Source organism: Notamacropus eugenii, chromosome 1 (assembly GCF_028372415.1).
Source record: "Notamacropus eugenii isolate mMacEug1 chromosome 1, mMacEug1.pri_v2, whole genome shotgun sequence".
NCBI classification, from domain to species: Eukaryota; Metazoa; Chordata; class Mammalia; order Diprotodontia; family Macropodidae; genus Notamacropus; species Notamacropus eugenii.
The window spans coordinates 750,446,345-750,452,344 of NC_092872.1; positions in this window are offsets into that span (position 1 = coordinate 750,446,345).

Consider the following 6,000-nt stretch of genomic DNA (forward strand, 5'->3'; position numbering starts at 1 on the left):
TTATGTGCATATGTGTGTCACTTGGAAGGTAAATTCTCAAAGATTTGATACTGATTGTGGTTATTTTAAATGAAATTTCTCTTTCTATTTCTTCCAGCTGGATTGCTTTCTTTTTTGGTAATATTTAAAAATGATGATGATTTCCATGATTTTGTTTTCTATCCTAAAACTCTGCTAAGTTGGTAATTGTTTACTGGACTCTTTAGGGTTCCCTATGTGTAGTATTGTATCATCTGCAAAAAGTGATAGTTTTGTTTCCTTATTGTATATGTTTATTTCTTCGATTTCTTTTTCTTGTCTTATTGTTAGAGCTTGCATTTCTAGTACAATATTGAATTATAATGGCATAAATATTGAATAATAATCGTCAGGAATGAAACAATAATTGTTTTACTCCTGCTCTTATTAGAAAGGCTTCTATTTATCCTATTAGAGATAATGATTGCTCTTGGTTTGAGATAGATATTACTTATTATGTTTTTAAAAGTTCCATTTATTCCTATGATTTCTAGTGTTTTTTCTGAGAATGGATGCTGCATTTTGTCAAAAATCTTTTCTCATCTATTGAAGCAATTATATGACTTTTGATGTTTTTGTCACTGATATGGTCAATTTTCCTAATATTTGAACCAACCCTTCATTTCTAGTATAAATCCAGCTCTTTGTTGGTATTTCTTTTAAAATGTATGCATCAGTATTTATTAGGGAAATTGGTCTGTAGTTATCTTTCTCTGTTTTTACTCTCCTTGGCTTCAGTATCAAAACCATATTTGTGTCATAGAAGGAATTTGTGAGGACTTCTTTACCTATTTTTTCAAACAACTTATATCATATCAGAATTCATTGTTTATTAAATGTTGGATAGAATTTGCCTGTAAACTCATATGATCCTGGGTCTTTTTGTTTCCTTAGGGAGCTCATTTATACCTTACTCAATTTCTTTTCTTAAGATAGGGTTATTTAAATATTCTATTTCCTTATCTATTAATCAGGACAATTTATACTTTTGCAAATATTCATCTATTTCATTTGATTATCAGTTTTATTGTCATAGAGGTGGTCAAAATAACTCCTAATTGATTTTATTCCATATTCATTGGTTTTACATTCACCCTTTAAATTTTTTATACTGGTAATTTGGTTTTCTTTTTTTAAGCAACTAAGCCAATAATTTATCTATTTTATTGTTGTTGCTTCATATAACCAGCTCCTTGTTTCATTTATTAGTTCAATGGCTTCTTTTTGTTTTGCATTCAATTTTATTTATCTTTCCTTTGATTTTCAGAATTTCTATTTTGGTGCTTAATTAGGGAGGGAGATGCTAATTTCTTGTTTTTCTAGTTTTTTTTAGTTGCATGTTCAATTAGTTAACCTGCTCTTTCTCTCCTTTATTGATGTAAGCATTTAGAGATATGAATTTTCTTCTAACTACTGCATTGGCTTTGGCTACATAGCATAAATTTTGATGTTATTTCATTGCTTTGATTCTCTTTAATGAAATTAAGGATTGTTTCTGATTTGTTCTTTGACCCATTCATTTTTTAAGGTTCTTTATTGAATGTAATTTCTATTTCATTATGGTCAGTAAATAATGCATTTAATATTTCTGCTGTTCTGCATATTTTTGTGTGATTTTTACACTCTGGTCAATTTTTGTGAAGGTGCCATGATACATAGGTATACTCTCTTCTAATTCTATTTAATATTTTCCAGAGGTCCATCATATCTAACTTTTTAAAAATTCTATTCATCTCTTTTAACTTCTTTCTTTCTTATTTTATAGTTATCTAGACCTGAGTGGGGTAAACTGAAATCCCCACTAGTAAGTATATTTTTACTATTTCCTACTACAACTCATTTAACTTTTCCTTCAAAAATTTGGATACTATGCCATGTAGTACATGTATGTTTAATTATGGTATTAATCCATTGTTTATAGAACCTTTTAGCAAAATATCATTTCCTTGGTTGTCTCTTTTAATTGGATCTATTTTTGCTTTCACTTTGACTCAAGATGATTGCAAGTAATGCTTTTTTTTTATTTCAGCTGAAGCACAATAGATTCTGCTCTGGCTCTTTATTTTAATTCTCTGTGTATCTTTCTGTTTCAAGTGTTTCTTGAAAACAACATACTTTTGGGTTCAGGATTCTTAATCCATTCTGCTATCTGCTTCCATTTTATAGGTGAGTTCATGCCATTCACATTCACTGCTACATTGTGGGCTCTGTATTTCCCTCCAATGTATTCTCTTATATTTATCTTTCTTTTTTTACTCTATACCCTTCTCGAAAATCAGTTTTGCTTCTGACTACTACCACCTTCCCTCTTATTCCTCCTTTCTCTTAGCTCTTTCCTCTCCTAATTCCTTGTTGCATAAGATGAATATCTGTATCCAACTCTATCTATATGTATATTCTTCTCTCCTTGAACCAGTTTAAGCATTGCTTACTCTCTACCCCATTTTTTCCTTTCATTGAATAAACTCTTTCTTACATACCACATTTATGTGAGATAATCTTCCCCATTCTTATTCTCCATTTCTCCATCTATCTATGTATTCTTCTTTCATTCCCTCTTCCATTTTTCTTTCAGGATCATACCAACATAGTAGACTCACATGCATTCCTTCCATCTAAGTAGATTCCCACTACCAGTCCTAGTGATGATAATGTTCTTAGATGTTATATGCATCAGTTTCTCATATAGAAATATAAATAGTTTAACCTTCCTAAGTCTCATGATTTCTCACTCATGTCTACCATTTTATTCTTCTCTTGAGTCTTACATTTGAATGAATGTCAAATTTTCTGTTCAACTCAGGTCTTTTCATCAATAATGCTTAAAAGTTTCTATTTCATTAAATATCCATTCTACCACCACCCTGTATTATTATACTCAGTTTTTCTTGGTAGTTTATTCTTAGTTGTAATTGTAGTTCCTTCCTTTGCCTTCTAGAAAATCATATTCCAAGCTCTCTGCTTCTTTATGGCAGTAGCTGCTAAATCTTGTGTGATGCTCAGTGTGGTTCTATGATATTTTAATTTCTTCTCTCAGGCTTCTTGTAGTATTTCTCCTTAATCTGGGAAATCTGGATTTTGGCTACTGTATTTCAGGGAGTTTTCATTTTGATATTTCTTTCAAGGGGTGATCATTCTTCAAATTCTAAATTTCTTTAAATTTCTTAATTTTATTCTTTAAATTTCTACTCTGGTGATCTGATCAGTTTTCCCTAGGTTCTAAGATATCTGGGCAGTGTTGCTTTAAAATTTCTTGAATAATAATTCTTCAATTATGTCTGCTTGATCTATTTTCCAGGTCAGTTATTTTCCCAATGAGATATTTCACATTTTCTTCTATTTTTTTCATTCTTCATTCAAATTTTTGTTGTTTCTTGAACTCTCATGGAGTCATTAGCTTCCACTTCTCCAATTCTAATTGTTAAGGAAATCTATAAATAGAAATCGTTTTCTGTTCCTCTTCTTTATTCCTCTCTTTTCCATTTGGCCAATTCTGCTTTTTAAGGAGTCATTTTCTTTCAGTATTTTTTGTGCCCTTTTACCAAGATGCTGATTCTCTTTTCACAGTTTTTTGCATTGTTTTCATTTATTTTCACAATTTACCCTCTGCCACTGTTATTTGATTTTTGAAATCATTTTTCTTCTTTTGAAAAATCTCTTCAGCTTTTCTACAAATTTTTGTTGGGTTTGTATCTAATCTGCATTTTTTCTTTGAGACTTTGCTTGTAGATGTTTTCACATTGTTGTCTTCCTCTAAGTTTTGTATTGTTTCTTGTCACCATAGTAACTTTTTATATGTTCATTTTTCCAGGTTATTTCTTGCCTTTGGACTTGATGTTAGAGTTGGGCTCTGTTTACTATGGTGGGGGTGGGGGTGCAGGATATTCTGGCCTGTCCTCTGTCTTCTATGTCCTTCCACTGCTTTCATAGCTCAGTCAGGGGGCCTGTAAGTTTTTGTTGTACTACTTCTCATGACTGCTGTCACTATCATGACCCATTACTGCTGCCACCACTGGTGCCATTCCTGCCATACTATATTCCTAGCTAGTTACCATCCCAACATCTGCAAAACACTCTTTCTGCCTTCCTAAGCTGTCTTGTTCTAGATAAATGACTTCCTGTGTTTTTCCTTGTTTTTTGTTCCTTTGGCACATTTTAAGCTGTTATAAAGGGGGTGTATTAAGAAAGTTTGGCAAAAATGTTCACTTTAGTTCACTATACTAACTCTGTAAACCCTAGTATTGGTTTAGAAGCTAATCTTCCCAGTAGGAAAATTTATTGTCTTCCCTCTGCCTGGCATCATTTCTACCTTGTTATGTATTCAATAAGCTGCTTTATAGCAAAAGACATTTATAAAGTGCCTACTGTGTACAAGGTCCTGTACTCTCCCTAGAGACAATGTCATTTAAGACAAGGACCATTAACAGTGGGGTGGGATCAGGAAAAGGTTCATAAAAGGTTTAAAGCTTGCACAGAACTTTGAAGGATGCCAACCTGGAGTGGTTCTAGACATGAGGGACAGTCAGCCACTTCAAAGGTACAGAAATAGGAGTTGAAATATTGTGCACGGGGAGCAGCAAGTGGGATGGTTTGACAGGAAGAAAGACTTTATGAAGGGAAGTAATGTGAGATGAACTAGAAAAGTAGGCTGCAATTAATTTGGAAAGTGCTTTGAGAGTCATCTTGAGGAGCTTGTATTTAATCCTGGAGAGAATCAGAGGATCCCCTGGAGTTTGGGGAAAAGAGCATGACTTAGTCAATCCTGTGATTTAGGAATATCACTTTGGCAGTTTTGTGAACACTGGTTTGGAGAAGAGAGAGCCTTGAGGCATGGAGACTAATTAGGAAGCTGTTTGCAATATTGCCAGCAAGAGAGGAGGGTCAGTGTGAGTGGAGAGGAGGAGGCAGATGTAAGGGACCTCATGAAATTGAAGCAACAAGATTTGGCAACTGATGTGATAGGGAGGAGATGAGAAAAAACCTTTTTAAAGTACCTACTATGTGCCAATAACTATGCTAAGCACGTCACAAATATCCATTTTGTAATTAGGGAAACTGAGGCTAGGAGAGCTTAAGTAACTTGCCTAGGGTTGCAAAGCTAATAAGTGTCTTAGGCTTGATTTGAACTCAGGATGAGGTGGGGGAGGGAAGAGTCAAGGATGACATCAACGTTTCAGACCTGGATGACAGGGTGTATAGTGGTACCCTCAACAGAAATAGGAAAGTTCAGAAACTGAGGGTTGTGGGGAGATACTGAGTTCAGTTTTGGACATATTCTGAGAAGTCTATAGTATACTGAGTTCAAAATCCCAAAAAGGCAGGAGAAAGAACAAGGCTGGACAGAGAAATCTGGGAGTCATCTGCATAGAAGTGATCATTGAACCTATGGAATCTGCAAAGCTCACCAGGAGAGAAAATAGCCCATGATAAGGACTTGAGGTTTGCCCACAGATTGGGAGCAGGGGATGGGGGAAAAGCCATTATAAACTAGCAGAATGTAGGAGATAGAGAATTGGACTGTATCTGGCTTTCTTCAAGTTCCAGCCAAAATCCCAGAAGTGACAGGAAGTCTTTCCCAGCTCCCCCACCACTTGATTCTTGCACCTTCTCCCTGTTGATTATCTGTAATTTATCCTCTACATAGCCTGTTTGTTCACAGTTGTTTCCACTTTGTCTCCCTCATTATACTGTGAGCTCCTTGAAAACAAGGAATATCTTTTACCTTTCTTTGCATCCTTAGTAGTTTGCATAATGCTTGGTATGTCACAAGCAATAAATGTTTATTGATTGACTGACTGAGTTTAATACTCTCTAATATATTTTCAAGCTGTGTGATCCTAAGCAAGTTATTTAATTTCTCTGGACTTCAGTTTCCTCATCCCCAAAATGACGAGGCTAGACTTGACAGCTTCGAAGGTTCCTTCCTCAGCTGTAAATCTCTGACCCTGTGATCCAGCAAAGAAGCCTGAGAAGGATCAGTCA